The sequence below is a fragment of the Drosophila erecta genome, unplaced genomic scaffold (assembly GCF_003286155.1).
Source record: "Drosophila erecta strain 14021-0224.00,06,07 unplaced genomic scaffold, DereRS2 tig00000126-arrow-pilon, whole genome shotgun sequence".
NCBI classification, from domain to species: domain Eukaryota; kingdom Metazoa; phylum Arthropoda; class Insecta; order Diptera; family Drosophilidae; genus Drosophila; species Drosophila erecta.
This window is the reverse complement of record NW_020825209.1, coordinates 10,897,424-10,914,571: the sequence shown is the minus strand read 5'-3', so window position 1 is coordinate 10,914,571 and position 17,148 is coordinate 10,897,424. Positions and strand designations below refer to the sequence as shown.

At 37.0% G+C, this 17,148-nt stretch overlaps 1 protein-coding gene across 7 annotated transcripts in view; it reads left to right on the top strand.

Moving 5' to 3' along the window:
- The window catches only part of LOC6551030 (nuclear factor of activated T-cells, cytoplasmic 1), a 38,239-nt gene that overhangs the window by 1,055 nt on the left and 20,036 nt on the right, over positions 1-17,148 (top strand). For 3 of the 7 annotated variants that reach the window (XM_026982323.1, XM_026982319.1, XM_026982325.1), the window contains exon 1: positions 16,039-16,117. The exons of 2 other annotated variants lie outside the window; for them this stretch is intronic. The gene's annotated coding sequence lies outside the window, so the exon portion shown is untranslated. Of the gene's footprint in view, positions 1-16,038; positions 16,466-17,148 lie in introns of those variants that run through there. 2 more of the 7 variants (XM_026982320.1, XM_026982321.1) reach the window with 2 other exon arrangements.

Here is a 17,148-nt window from a genome sequence, read left to right as displayed (position 1 = left end):
AAATGTGATGTATTCTGAAATAAAGCTATTTACTCAAACTATGTATACTTAGGAGAATTTATCATAAATGATAGGACACTATGCATTTCTTACGAATATCTCATCCAATTCAATAGTATCTAATAAGACAGCATAATAGCAACTTGTTAATATAATCAAACACTCATAGGGTTCTTTATAACTGTTTGTATTGGACATCGGAATTTTGCAACGCATTTCTTTTGTCTCTTTTCGAACCTGTTTTTGTTTACTTGCAAGAAATGGGTGGTAAAGGTGGTATGTGGACATAAGATAAGGGAACTGGAAAATGTTAATAACAACAGAAATAGTATTTTCAAAAACAGTTTAGTATGGCTGATAAAGCTTATTTTGTGTAATTCAATAGATCTTTGAAAGAGTTAATTTGTTATTTGATATATGTATATTTCTTACTGCTTGTGGGCACTTGACGCAAATAGATGGCACACAAAAATAGACTGCCCGAAGGTGTACACATATTTTGGGTAAAAATATTGAAACCCCCCCCCACAGAAATAATTCTTGATTGATTTCCACCCCCTGCACAGCCCACATTCCGTCGCCGACTCTCGATTATTCTCTATCGATATCAGCCAAGTTGAAAAAAAAACAAAAACAATAAGGAAAACACTATTTGGCCCCCACAAACTTTGCGACATTGAAAGCCACGCACGTGTACCAACACACACGTGCATTTATGCTTACACGCACGCACACAAGCATGTATTATGTATGATTGGGCGAGTACAGGGTTTCCTCAGTACGTGGCACCTTCAGAGGGGAGTTGATTATTACAGCAGATTACAGTTGTAATGACGAAATATATGTATTCCACATTAGCTTTTATTGTTTATTTCATAGCAGCTCTATAATTGACAGTGTTACCGCCAAGGGATTGTACTTGTATCTACTTTCTGACAAACATGTCATTTTCTAACTAAAATTCCCACTTACTTAAACTTCAAGTTGTACCTAATGAGTTATCACTGCACGTGTACGTGCTCCTTTTTTAACATTCTTTTCATATTCGTTTTTCTATGAACGGGACAAGTAGAAAAGGCTTTTCTTGAGCTAGGAATGAGCTAGGAAACACCTTGCGAATCCCTTTCAAGGTTTCCCTACAACTGTTTGCTCGGTATAGAATTTCCCAACCCAGTTTTCCGGCTTTCCAGCATGCCCTTCCCCTCCCGCTTAACTGTCTCATTTTATTCCGCTCTCTTGAGCCATTTGTTTGCTCCGCTTAATGCTCATATAATCAAATTGAATTGAATTGAATTGAATGGGATGTTTTTCCAACAAGGTCGCGGCTCCTTGGCAACCTGCTGGAAAACTCAGTTAATATATATGTATGTGTGTATGTAGTTTCCTTTCACGCAGGTGTGTCTGTTTTAGATGGGGAAACCCACTCGAAAGCGAAATGGAAATGGAGACAATAGAAAATGGCAGGACAAAGTGTTGCACTTGTGGAGCAGCGAGCCGCAGTGGCGTACAGTGGTCACTGGCGTTCAGTAATTTGCATATACATATTTTTACAGAAATTATTCAACAAGTTTGAACCACGCAGGATCCACTTTAGTAACGTTTCGTACTTTAAATCATATTTTCAATGAATATTTCGGCATCTAAATAATGTTCAATGGATATAAGCAATTATATTTATTCACTTGCTTAAACTAATATAGATTAGAATTTAAAGAACAATAGAGGCTTGGAATAAAATATTTATAAACCTCTAAATTGAATACATCGATTGAGCAGTGATTTCGCTTAGCGACGAACCACTGTACACTGTATGTAGCCACATCCCAGCTGTCCATGATGCATTCGGTTTATTTTCGTCCAGCTGGGAAGCCCTAGGATGCTGACTGTAAATTAAGTGGACTTGTCCCTCCTTCGACATTTTTTGCCCGCTGTTTTGTCCGTCTGTCTGTCTGTTAATTGCATCGAAAGTCTCGTGACTTGACTTAGTCAGCAATTGTCTATTGGTTAATTTAATACAATTTTCTGCTCTCTAGATTAGTTAATGATCGTCGTCGCTGGGCGGCTACTCTCGTTGTTGTTGCTATTGCTATTGTTGATTTTTTGTTTTTTTTGCTAGTCGTCTGGCTACAGGTTGTTGTTTGAATTTGTTTATTTTTTCATTTTAGTATGCAAAGCCAGCGGCCACAACGACTTGAATAATTTCAACTTAGTTAATCAATTTAATTATGTATGAAAATCGTTTCATTTGTGTTGTTGCTGCTGGTGTTGTTGTTGATGCGACACTATTATAGTTTGCTCGCATTCCGTTTTGCTCTAAACTTCGTTGTTTGTGCTTAACTCAACAAAATACCTAATACCTTCCATGAGCTCTCTTTCCGCCCTGTTTTCCTCCGATTTCCTCTATTTTTATGTTTTTACCTATTTTATGTTGTTTTTACCTATTTGATGTTACCAATTCTCCATTTTTGTCTAATTCTCTGCTGCTTTCACCAAAAATTTTCAATAGCAATGACACTTTTCAAGTTGCTTTCTTGTTTCTCTCTGTTTTTTCATATTTCGTTTGGATTTCAGATACCAAAAAAAGTTCAAGGGTTTTTCTATTTATTCAGTTGTTTGCAACTTGTGGCTAACTTTATTTCTATACCTATTAATATTTAAATTGACAATTCAGGATCCAGAATATAATTGGTAAATATGTATAAAGTGTATATCTATCTTTTGATCTAAAAATTAATTAAATTCAGTATTTTGTCTAATGAATATCTATGTCATCAACTATTATTCAACATTATTCCTTATAAAATGCATTATATTGACTTAAAATATTCCAATGAATATGAATCATTTGAGCATTTTTTGCGAACCCACCTCAATTATTTTCTTATTGTGACGCTAACATGTATACATATGTACATAAATACATATATCTGTGGATATTTGATTGTGAGGGGAGATATAGGATATACATACATATGCATATACATATGGGTGGGAGCAGGTGGAGCAAGTTTATCATTAACCCGATGTCGATGCATCACTCAAATAAACTTTTCGTTCAAAACAAAATGATTAAATTTTTTTTTGGCGACAGCATCACGTTTTGTTGATTGATGTGATTAAAGAAATGGTTTGTTGACTAAGCAGAGCAGGAAGTAAAAAACATGCGAACATTCCTTTCATACGAATTTATTAGGAATTTGTTAACAACAACATAGTTTTGCTTTTTAAACCAAAGCTGTGGTCTTTGAGATTCAAACATTGTGCACCAAGTTTTAACTAACAATTTGCTTGTCCCCTTTCTTAGCCTTTTCCTGAAATACGAAATATAATTTGATAGTAAGGGCGCCAAAAACTATTCAGTTAAATAACTATCATTATTGATCTCAACAACCTTTTTTATGCCTCCACCTAAATTTCTTCGGTTTGGCTTTTATGATTACCTCAAAAAATCAACCTGTGCCAGCCAAGTGAAAACTCGAAATAAAGATATTGTAATGCCTGTCGGCCGATAAGTTCGCTTCGAAATTTATATATGCCCCATTAAATGAGTTTTTGCCAGGTTTTTTTGGGGCTTTCATTAAAGCACGGCGACAAACAGGAGACAATAAAATGCAATCAGAGCGTTTATGGCGGCATAATTTTTGATCCAAAGCAAATCGAAATTAGTGAGACCGTATTATGTCCGGATATTGATTCAAATTGAGAATGAGTCATATATCTAAATATATACGTGTATGTATGTACATTTATACGATTTATGCTTCCAGGACTTTTGCCGCTTGCACATCAGCTGCATTTCACAATTAATTCTCAGTAAATGAAATAAAAAAATTAACAAATGCACGGCCGTGACAACAATATTAATGCCGCTGATGATTGGCCCAATTCACAGAATGTACGTATGTACATATGCGAAATGCAGTAATTAAATGAGTTCCTTGAATTGGCATTCTTCATTAAGAGTTACTCTGTGAAGAAGAGGGAACATTTCGTTATTTTCAGGTGGTGATGCATCACACAATCGAACATATGTAAATGTAGTTTGGTTTTTCTAACCATGTGCCATGTTTTGTTCTGAAATAGATTGTTTTCAAACAATTGGGGAAGTATATAACTTTAGTTTTTTATAACTACAACCTCGTAGAGATATTTTACAACCTAAAAATAATATAATCAACTATTTCAAAAATGTATCTTCTAACTGTAGCGTTTTAAGATGTTTTCATTCATGCATTCATTCGTGTGGATTAGATAACCAAGTACTCTATGATCATTCATCTAAAATTCTCCGCTCTATTGTTGTCATTCGATATGGCATTAAATTCCATTACGTTGCTAGATTATTCCGCTGCAATAATCAGCAGGAAAACGCGAGTCTGTTGGCTAAGGTCAAAACGCAACGCTTGCAAAGCGTTTCTTGGAAAATTGTTCTAGAACAGAAGCCGGCATCCCATTTGATTTCCATAGCCCTTTCTCCCTCTGCCCTTTTGCGTCCCGCAATAGACTATTACAAAACACAATTGGCTCAGAAGATCACTGGGAAAAATATTTACCATATAAGAGTACATAGGATAAAAATAAGATATCTGTTTGATAAAACATATTGGCTTACTGGATAATCATTTAGTTACCAATTTAAAATCAAAAGAATATGATCCATCGTTTTCTGAACGCTGTACTTGTTTTTTCGAGTGCAGGTGGGTTGTCCGGAAATGCCGTGGAGTAAAAAACTTTACTCCGGCTTTTGTTGTGACGTACACGACAACGTGGTCCGTCTGTCGTCATTCTGGTGAGTCCCCCGTGCGATAGCCGGTTTCGAAATGCATCCGAGGGTTGAAAGATGGACGGGCAGGTGGACGGGGAGCCAGGAATCCAGGTGAGATGAGGTGAGGAGTTTCGCAAGTGAGTGGGCCGCCGGAATGGAAATTAGCGTTAGCAATTTATTTGTTATGCAGGTCGGTAATTGTAAATTGCAAGTCTAGCGCGCACATACAGTGCGTTTCACGATCATATCCGATCCGCTGCTGATCCATGGAAATTCCAGTCATGATTAATGATCCCTATTATGTATGTCTTTATTCATAAATGTCTCAAAGCCAGAGGTACGAAAATAATCTGATTATTCATTATTTGGTAAAATTAGTACTTAATTCCAGTAACTAGCTAACTATCTTGATATATGAATCATTATAAAATGTTACACGGGTAGTTGGGTATAATTATTTGTGAAATGAAAAATATAAATTCCCTCGCTGACTAGAATATTCTATAATTATTAGTTGACTAAGATATTTAACTAAAACTACATAGTAAAGGTTAAATGGTAAACACATATAGTTTTACTCTCGTTCAGAGCATTCGAAAGTCTGCACAGTTGAGAGATTTTTTTCAGATTTTATTGACCGCATTTTGAACAGTTTAACCCTTTGATAAAACGCTGTCAGGCTAAAGACCCCGACTGTCGATATTTGAGTTGCGGTTTTATTTTCACTTTTTCACTTCGATTTTTCTGGCACTCCAAGCGAAGGAATATCAGCCCAAATCAATTGTCTTGGCCGTGACGTCAGCAACTGGCACCAATCGACACTGCGCCGCGAACGTTTATTAATTTATTAATTTATGAATTATTATAATCAACGCCAATGGAGCCAATGAATCGAGATGTAAACCGAGACTCGATTCATGCCGTTTATTACTACGCAATGTAGGTCTTCAATTTCACCAAGTTTCTATTTGCCAAATTGAGTAATTGCAATCAATTTTAAGATTTGACGATCACTGGGGGAAGTTTCTTTTTATTTTGTATTTTTCAAAAATACCCAATCTGACTTAATAGTTAACTATTAGATAGCTACATTTCTTTCGGAGCTTCTTGGTGTTATATGATTTGTTTGTTGTTTATAATAACAATATAGCATACCCAAACGCTGCTCATACTTTCTCTTATTGGTTATGCATATCTTTATCACTGTTTTATTGATAATATCTGTAATATTCTGTTGTTGTCTATCCAATATGCTGGCCTTGAACTCATCTCGTGTGTCATTCACATTGCCGAAACCAAATGAGTGTAAAAAAAAGATACAAGTACTCGGCAAGAAAAAATGCGAAATGAAGTAGAAATGATAACTTGCAGCGAATAACGCTCGTTAAAATCAAAAAAGGCCCGTCTCGGTGTTGTATATTGTTCCTTTTCCCTAAGGGGTCTGTCTACATGTTTGTTTATCTCTTGACATTTGTAAAATCAGTATCTAGAACTTGTTTAAACGGCAACGAGATTGCCGTTTCACCAAATAAAATTCTTCAATTGAACTGCAATTTGACTTGCAGGTTACGTAGTGTTTTTTAGAATTTGCTCTCTGTTATTGTGTAAAATAAAAATGTAAATTAAAATTGTTTCTAGTGTTCAGTAAGTAATTCAGTTAGTAATATTCAAGTAAAACCATTTTAGTTCACTTTTTTCAAATCTTATTCAATTTTTCTTTAACACTTTATTGTTTTTGTTAGCTTTAAAAAAACGGCACAATAAACTAGTCTTTTTTTTTTTGCAAAAAGAGAAAATACGGAAATGCCGAACCCATCGCCGATTCTCACCTGCCAGATAATATACCTGAATTTCGCGTACGAATCTTTTCTCCTGCATTTCAGACTTTTTTTGCACTTTGGACGAACACAAATCATCCAAATTATTTGTGTACATTAGCTGTGTGGCTTGTTGTCTTGGCATTTTCTGTTTTGGTTGACGAGCCCCAAATATAATAGAACATTGGGGAGGGGTCCAACGCACAGCCTTCGGCAAATATGAAGTGGGGAGTGTGTGAAATGGGTTTGTATTTCATGTTATTCTTTGGACCTGGGGCCTGGTTGTGCGTGTTAGTGTGTGTGAGTGTGTGGGCGGTCTTGGTCCACCGACTCTAATTGAAGTTAGAGCGGATTGGGATGGCTGGGTGTAGAATGGGTGTTTGCCTGAGCCAGAAACGCATTTGAAATCTTTGTTTGCCTATTTACTTTCATTATTTAAGTGCTAAACGAACGTTTTTCATACCCATTCAGCAGAAAAGGGTAACACAATTAAAAAAAAATAATAATATTAATAATAAAGAAAAGGGGTCTCTAAAAGAGTAACACAATTGAATAACAACTTAGAGCCTCTTCAGACGAGTTTTCCGGCCCTATGGAGATCCTCACGTGAGTCGAAAATGGCTTAATTTGAATATGAATGGACTCAAACTGTCTAAATTCCACTATCATAACATTTGCTTAGCTGGTTATAAAAAGTAAATTCAAGTTAAGTTAATGCCCTTCAATACGGATTTATTGCACTGTTAAGTTTGTGCGAAAAGTGTTGGAAAACACTTAACACTTGTTGGAAAAACAACACTATTACCCAAGCTCTTGGGTTATCCTTACTACTATAGATTGTAGTTGAAACGAACTACTTATTACCCTGTTGGTTATATTACAAATGATTATGTTCTGAAGATTGTCTGGTATACCTTTTGCTATCCCACCGCGAGTTGCAAATAGAACACCCAAAAAGATCTTATCATCCGCGGGTCAGCAGAAAAAAGAATCGCAGAGATAATGAACACAGCGAGAGATCCAAACGAAACTTACCTGTTTGAACTAAACTATTTTTTGTATTCGCATTCGAATTCGTTTTCGTATGTTCGAATTCCCCTGACCGTTGTGTTTCCTCTATTGCGTAAATATTTGCCTTTTGTATTTATCGTTTTATGTAAGAGATTATTAGAATTTATGCTCTACCTTGTGTGGGGCCATTGTGCTGGCGACTTCTGCCGACGACGACACGTTTTGGTGGGACGTGCGGGGGTTTTCAGATCGAAAAACCCATGGGGGGTTTAGTTAGATAGATAGAGGGTTAAGGCTTCACTGTACATCAGCACTACTAATGCTATTTAGTCTGTCTGCGAGATAATAGGGATCTCGTCTCGGCGGGGCAAACCAATCCAAATCAAACCAGATCACATCAGTTCGCATTCGTACTCGCATTTTGATGACGGTTTCTGCTTCCTCTTCCACGCGGTTTAAACTGCCGGGGTTTAACGATCAGAGAACCCAAAACCCATCAAGACCGACCCGACCACACCATATATGTATGTATGTATGTACATATGTATGTACCATACCATACTCGAAGCGATCAGACAAAATACTTGCAATTACTTTATTTTTTTTTTTGGCAAAGCAAATCGCAGACGCACAGCTTAGCGATTGCCATCGGTCTAGGCGTTTTGGGCAATGTAAGTGATCAAGGTTGTCTTGGGAATACCCTGCTATAAGGCAAAATGTACCACAGTTAGTACAATGCAATATCAAATCCATATTAAGGCTTGTCATTTAAACACTTCAATCTCCCTAAGCTCTGCACACTTTATTTAAAATTAAGCAGATTAAATATATAAAGTTTCATATTGTAAGCTTAGCTTAGAAGATGATATATTGTAGCTCTGATCACTTTTGTATACATAAGGAAATGCACTTTTGGCCGGGTTTTCGCATGATCTACAAGTCCAGTGGATGATCTTTGAAACCGCAGGGCATTCACAGGTCGTTGGCATACATACGACTTTGTGTCTGAGCGTGTTTTTGTTGCTTTTTCGCTTTGTATTGTGAAATTCGCGAGCGCAGACGTCTAATGTACACATTTGTACATATGTACATATGTGATCACCGCCGCCGAATGTATCTGTATCTTTTATGAGCTGGGCGTGAGCGGTGTCTGATAAGATTTTGTTTACCTTTCGCTTGGCGGCTGTCTTGCGATTCTCTCGATTTTTCGGCACTGTCAAATATACATACATACATACTTATTTACATATGTACATACATATGTATGTACATATGTGTGTGTAACACTTACGAGGTACGATTACGGATTCTATGAAAACTGCTGTCGAGAAGTGCTGAGAAATCGAATACATGGGATACAGCGGCTATGACGAACACTGCGATTTGCTTTGGCGCTTCGATGATGTCGGTTTTTGATTGACGATCGCGGTTCAGCATCTTGAAGAGTGTACACATACATATGTATGTACATAAGTGTGTGTATGTTTAGGTCGATTGTGAGTGGTTGGCCCTACTGTTGCTGTTGTTGTTTATTATATTATATTGTATTATTTTTTGTTTTTGTTTCTGCTGATTGCTGGCTTTTTGTTTTGGCCCAAGTCACGTGACAAGCGCGTGCCTCAGTTGTCCGCGTTTTCTGACGCGCTCGCTGCCCGCTATCTGCTTACCATTTCTTCGCAATTCTTCGGTATCTTTTCTTCTCTTATTTCGATCGTTTGTTTCTTTACTTTCTTCGGCTTTGATTGTTCCGTAATTGTTTTCGACAATCTGCGCCAGGCGTATCTTTTAAATGTTTTAGAAACTGCGCTGGTTTTCATTCATAAAATCAAATAAAACTGTCATTCATAAACAAATTAGGACTTCCTCCATTGTTTTTGCTATATTATAAATTTATACAAAACACTGGTAATGCAAAAAAATACATACATGAATACATACATATGTATGTATGTGTAGCACAAATTATGATGACTACTCTCATTACTTTGCCCTTTCGCAGATCTCTGGTTATATTTAATTATTGTTGTTTATTTTTTGGGAGAATTCAAGTTGAGAATTATATGGTGATGTGTGTAAACAAAACCAATAATATATCTATCGCACATCGTCAAACAAAAAAAAAATAAGTAGGCGAAAAACAGAATATCCGCAGAGGCAGAACCATATATGTATGTACATACATACATATGTAAGAATAAGACTACTTGGTTGAAAGATTTGAAGGCTGTGAGAAAAGAAGAAGACCTACGGAGATATGTAGAAAACGATAGAGCAAAAAGAGGGGCTGGAGAAATATATTATTTAGCGCATTTCGTGACATTGCTGGGAAGCTTTAGTCATCCATTCGGTCCTATGAATTGATGAAAACGCACGACAAGCAAACCAAACACAAATACATCAATTAACAGCAATTTATGCAGTTCTTGATTAATTTACTCTTCGTTTTAGAGACATTTTTCTCGATCCATTCTCTTTATTTTCTATTGACGAGAAGAGAACTCTCCACGCATCTAAATTCCATTAGATCTAAACTCCAGCCGCATCAAGTTAGTTTTGTATTTATGCCGTACACTCTTTCCTGACCACAAGTCATTTAAATGTATTATTTAACCATATTGTCAGTAATATATCATTTTTTTTCTTTTGCTAACCTAATCGTTTTTAATGCATTAAAATATGTAGAAAAATGCTGATAAATCAGCTTATTGAACAGCTTATACAATGCTTATATAATATTTATTGTTAGTCGAATATTTCGATTGTTTTTTCGGTTTCAAACTTCTTTACCTTTACGAAATTAAATAAATAAATGAAATGAATAATGAAATATCTATTCTTTAAATGACTGCTTGCTTTAAAGCCTATTTTTAATTGATCTTAAGTGAATCCCCGCAACTAGATGGTATGCTAATCAATTTAACGCGCAAATGCAAATTATATTTTGCACGTTGTTTTTACCGTTCGCTTTTCTCCCCCTTTTCCTCAAAGTCCAGTGGGCGTGGTCCATTTACATATGATGCTGCTGCGCACAAAATAAACCAGGGACATAGTGTTGTCATGCCCTGTTATCAAACCCCCTACCATCCACGTGATGCCAAAAACAAGCACTTGCCACCAGAAACACTCAAACACCGCCCACAACAGCCATAGATGTACATCGGTATAGTCGCCGAAAATAAACATAGATCCCCCGGAAGTTCGCTATATGAAGCACAACAAAATAAATGAGAATATACGCGAAACCCGAGCACAGCGCTTATCATATTTGACAATCTCTCTCGCGACTTCAATGTTGGGGGTACCGCATCGGGAATCAGTCGCCGATCTCTCAGTTTTCGGTATTATGGTATGGTATGCTGATATGATGATATGATATGGTGGTTGCCTCGAACACCTTGCCATCGCTGCTCCCCCAAGTCCTCAGCCTTATCGCTGTCTGTGTCCAAGTGCGTTTGCATAATCTATGAAAAGAATGAAACTGGCGATTAGAAGACACGCGCAGTAATTCCCATTCAGTGCAAGAAGAAGCAGATGAGATTAATGTTCGAACATGGAAGGAACTAAAGATCAGGGGTTTTCAAGTGCTCCCTCATGGCCTTTTAATATATGCTGTGATTCTTTTTAATTGGTCAGTGATGTGATGTTCAGGTTCTATTAATATAATATTTTTATTCTATTAACAACCGAAACAAATGATCACTTGCCTTTAAATACAATTTCTACAATCTAATTTCATTCCAAATGAATAAAAACAATGTTGCAATAGTTGAGCAGGTGTTTGGTTTTCAAAAATTACCCAAGTATGTCTGCGATCTAAATACGTTTTGCCATTGAACTGAAGTTATCAGCTCAAATTGGTCTGCTATCAATAATATAAACCTTTAATTATGCAGTCTATTGATGTTTTGAGTGCTTCCAAAGGATTTCCGAAAATTGCTGGGTGGCCATTGTCAACAAATATCGGTTATAATCCGATTGTAATTTTGCGATAAGCGGTGATTATAGATACTAACACCATTCATCATTTATCATTTATATAAACAGCTGGCTACTGTTAACGTTAACGTGGCTGTTACTGCCTACCGGCCGCTGTTAAGTGAGCATGCGTTTAACAGCTGAGATGGCCAGACGGCCAATGCGGCGTATGCGTGATATTTTCTACTGCTTTTGCCATTGCCATAATTAAATCAGAATGTAGCGTCAGCAACGCAATTACAACAATTTTAAGCAAATTAATTGAACAGTACAACAATTTTATTGTTGAAAAGAAGCACTAAACTCTTTTTCCTTGATTGTTGTTTTTGTGGGTCTTTTGAAGTTCAGTGGCGTTGTTATTGTTTCTACCAATTGTTGTACGTGCAACAGTGGAATAACAATTTAATTTTTGCGAGTTTTCTGTCTGTTGTTTTAACATTTTTACGATCAGCAGCCGCCGTAAAAAAAGCGCCATACGCAAAACGTTTTCAATAACATTTCGTGTCTGGTGTTTCGTTTTTTTATTGCTGTACAAAACACTAAAATTGTTTACCTAAAATGAAAGAAGATTTGTTAACAATTGTTGGTTCATCCACCAAAAATATGTCCAACTGCAACAGCAAGCATATTTTCATGTTTGATACTTTAATTTCAAAGTTTCCTTTCTGATATTCCTTTCAACCAAAAAAAAACACACTTTTCCTTGGTTTAATTGTGATAAAATGATACAACTAATATAACTGTTCAGAATAACCAACCTTTTAGCTTAAAAACAACATCGTACCGCTGTAGAAAAATTCTTCAGCCAAAAAGATTGAAACGCTATTTGTTCGCTTTTTACGCTTCTTTTGTTTACCTTTGTGGTTAGCGTTCATTCGTGTCGTCGCCAGTCAGAAGGGATTTGGATAGGTAAAGAAAAAGGGAAAGGAAGAGGAGGAATCGCGTTAATCGATACGAAATAAATCGTCCGAGATCGTGATTAGGCATTTAACATGATTTAGATATTGGGCTACGTAATGTACAGCATTCGTTGGATGTGAAAATATTTTTTTCGGTCTGCAGCCTCCGGAGGAACGTAAATGTCTTATGTCGAGATATCTGGCCGATTTTCCATTGGCTAATTCAGAATTTGAAACGAGACGCAAAAAACAAGAATGCGGAGACAAATGATTGGAAATAATTTGGCAATTTTTGAAGCTATACTAATTAGAGTGCCAATCGAAACAAATCGAAGCGCGTCAAATCAAATTAAATTGTATGTGCCTGCAGAGACAGTGCGGTTCGTGGCTGTTAGTTCGTATGGTGAAATGATAAGACTATAAAAAGAATGTATTATGAAGCACCCCATTGAGAACTGTATAAATCCCTACAATTGGAAACAATACAAAATAATACAAATAAAATTGTATTTATTACTTCCGGACCACAGAACATACCTTTGTAATACGGATTGCATTCTTAGTAGAAAAACTGCAAAATCTCTCAAGATTAAGTACAGTTTTCCGCCTATTACTATACCGCTGGAGCTTTATTTTCCCTATATGTATATTTTTTTTGTTGCAACTTCGGGAACTGGTAAAATTCCGAAACAAATGAAACATCGTATAAATAATTATAGAAGCCAATTGCTCCTGCAGGTCAAGTAGCTAATGTTGTAGTTGTTTTGCTTTGTCGTTGTTGCAGCGGCTAGTTGTTTTTGTTGGTTGTACTACTGAAACTACTGATGCAGGTGATGAAACAAAAGTACAATAAACCGTATTAATAAGTGCAGGTTGTAACCTTGAACCTTGACAAATAGTCGAGTATATTGTATGTGGTTGTTGGTTTATTATCGTTGCTCTTGTTGTTGGTGCCTGGCTGTGTTCAATGCTAAGGTCGCCACGCACTAAAAGTAGGGTATAATATAATACATTCATCGGAACAGCAACAACAATCAGCGAACACAACAATCAGCAAATACACGAGATGTAATCATCATTTTTTCGGGACCATCGGGGGTTTTCGAGGGGAGCTATTCTGTCAACGAACAAAATGTTATAAATTATACATCGCCGAGTGACAAATGTGCGCGTTGGCCATTAAATATGTTAAGTATTAATTCAATTCCATCGCGAATCGAGCTAAGCTTACGCACTGCTTTTTGGGATCGATTAGTGCTACTATCCCCAATCGAATCTAGAGAATCTAGACTTCATTTTGGAGGTGTGAAAACATGGTGTGGAATAGATTTTCTGATATTGCCTAGTCCAATCAATAAAATTGCGTTGACTTTGGTTTGAATTGGTTTGGTTTTCAAAGGGACAAATTGCCCTATTACCATTACTTAATTACATATTAATTGTTTTGTTTTGATCGTTTACTTATTGCTTATCCTCCCAGTGAAAAAGAAGCGCCAAAAGTAAATATTCAGGTTTTGTTATGTATTTTTGATGATAACGCGCATAAAATAATGGGCGTCAACGCTGCGTATGCGCATTATTAGGTGCGTATGCGTGAGTGTGCGTGTGTGGCTCTATTTTCATGTTACCTTGGCATACACGCTCTCACTTCACCACCCCCCCGCCCCACCCGAAAATTAACAAAAAAAAAAACTATCATTGGTTGTTGTTGTGGTTACTATAGTTGTAGTTCTTGTTTTGATAACACGCTTTGAGGTGTGAGCGTGCTCTCTTTGCTCTGCCGTTTGCTACTGCGCTGCCTTTCATGATGACGTCGGCGTTAACAATTTACATGTGTTGTATGCTGTTTGTTTTGTTGCTGTTGTAGTTGTTGCTAACTTTGAACAACACTTTTTTTTTTGGCACAGTGGACTAGAGCGAGCTAATAGTATACTGTAGAAAAAACGTTCTTGACATTCAGGAGTTTTGTATACAATAACACTATTCATACGTGTAAAGTCATAACTTAATGCGTAATTACACCATTGACTGTTTTAATCAAAGTCTTTCAAAATCGATTATAATATTACCTTTCTGTTTTATTTTGCCCCACTGTTCGGCCATCGGCAACCAATGAGAAATTAACGTCATTGCCTATACTGTTATTGTTGTTGGCACGATCGTGCGTTGATTCGGAAAATGAGAGCGCTCGCTCTCTTTACAGCTGTCCGCTACGCTCACGCTCAGCTGAGCCACTTGACATGTGGGGCCAATGTGACACCCCACCATCTTTCCCTCGTTACGCGTGACTGTGGTGTGACCAAATTTGGAGCAAACGAATTTCCAAAAGAAAAAATTTACCGTTATAGGTGCAATGAAGATTTTAATAACATTTAAGACCCAAATATGACAAGAAACATTGTGGAAAATGTGCGTGAGAATGGGACAGTAGATTATTTGTCTATTTTTCAAATAGCAATCAAATTAACAACTTCTAACGGATGAGACTAAATTACCCATAAAAGAACTCAAATTTGTTGTGTTGAGCTTTGTTTTTTGGTCACACTTGCCAAACAGTTGATTGAGCCCAACCGAAAAATTTACACAAATGCACTAGTAAAAAATAGGCTACTAAAAGTTTTAATTCTATCCTGAAATAATAATGGTCTTAGTTACTATAATAACATTCGAAAGGGTATCATTTTTTAGCTAAAATATACATAAAACATATTGCATAGTGAATTCTTTTTCCAGTGTACAATCGCTGGCATTCGTATGTTTGTCCACTTATCAGCGTTTGTATGTGCCGATCTATGTTGGCACTCCGTTCTTTAGAGTGGCCCTGACTGTCTGCAAGTGACCGCAAAGCGAACGTGTGCTGTCTAGTGTTAATTAACAGCCATGCATCGCAGTCAAACATGAAATTAAATACTTTTGGATGTACCGCTCTAGGAAAAAAAATTGGGAAAACGTCTGAAATAAATATGTAAAGTCTCAAATAAATATTTTATAAAATTAAACACGATGAATAATCAAGACACATATACACAGAAATTATTATACTGCAATGAATATATCTCTTGATTTAAGACTTCATAAGTGGCTAAACGCCCTCATTTATGCACCACGTCCACCCTAATATAATGCGCATACGCAACGGCGGCCCGAAGCATAAAATAGAGCGAAAAAAGTTGAAGATGGAATGTGCAGGTTGCAGATCGATCTTTTGATTTTAATATTGATACCGCGGCTCCGTATCTCTCTCTCCCTCTCTTTCTCTCTTTGTGGCTGCTTTATCAATTTGTGTTTGCAATCAGTGCGGACAAGAACAGCAACAACAACAACAAAAAGAAACTAGGCGCGCGCTCTACTCACAAACACATCGAAATCAATTAAACCCGTTGTCGTCATTCGGCCACGCGTACACTTGTTGCTCCATCTCAGTCGACTCTTGCTCTCTCTTGGGCAGCTCTCCTCTATTCCCCCTCTGCTCTCTCGCTCTCCACATCTTCATTCAGCATCATTCGATTCGATTCGACGATTCGTTCTTTTCGCCCGGACCGGACACTTGAGAGAGAGAATTCTCCGGCTCGGATTCGGATTGGGTTCGAGTCTGCGCTAAAGTTATATAGCTCGCCCGCCTTTTTCCGCCGCAGTCCATCGATCTCAGCGTAAGTGTTCGCATCGCCACTCGTCGCTGCTCTTCCGATTACGGGTCACGGTTTACGGGTTACGGTCGTTCGGTCTTGCGGTCTTGCGTTTCGCGGCTTACGAGCTACGGTCTACGGCTTACGGTTACAATTACGACTACGATTACGGCTACGAACTCGTGCTGAAATTTCGCACTTATTGCTACACGCTTTTTTTTCTGGTGTGATGTGCTCAATTAACGTTCATTATTTGAAATGTTAAAAGTTGTGCGCCCTTTTATTACCAGCCAAATTATAATGGCCTGATCGCGGAATTCTAAAAACACATCTGAAATTATAGAAGGAAAACGAATAGAAATTAAATTTACCGTAAATCGAAGAAATTTAGCTAAACAAAATATATATTTATAATAAACCTGTTTACATTGGGATGTATTTATTTCTTGGCGCTTTGGTATAGGCACTTTACCTTCAGTGAGACAAAAGTCTTGCAACTCCTTTTTAAAGTGCACTATAATATTTGAGATTTCATGGAAATGATATATGTATACATATATAAAATCTTGGAAAATTATATAAATATAAAAAAACCTACCTCGTTTTTTCTTAAGTTTTTCATATAACTGAAGATGAATAATATTGAATTGTCTTAAGCTGAACTTTATTTGCAAAAGATCCGAGTTTATTCCTAACTTAAAGTTAATATATTTTCACTGAATATCTTGATTTAAACTATAAGTACTGCCTTTTTTTTTTGTTTCTCGAGTGAGGCCAAAATAGCTTCTTTCGGTTGCTCGGGGTTTATCTTATCGTCTTTTGGGCCGAGGGACAGAATTCGACGAGCGGACAGTCTCTGTGCGTATAAGTCGGTTCCAGTCGCAAATCCCCAGACCCACAGACCACAACGAAGTCAACCGGAACCCGTCTAGAATCTCCCAAGCGCCGAAAAGAAATTAAATACAACACAATTATATACACAATTAATTCACTTTCTGCCTGTGAGTCCCCGCATACCGAAAATGGCGAAAAAAACTTTTGTTTATAGCAAATTG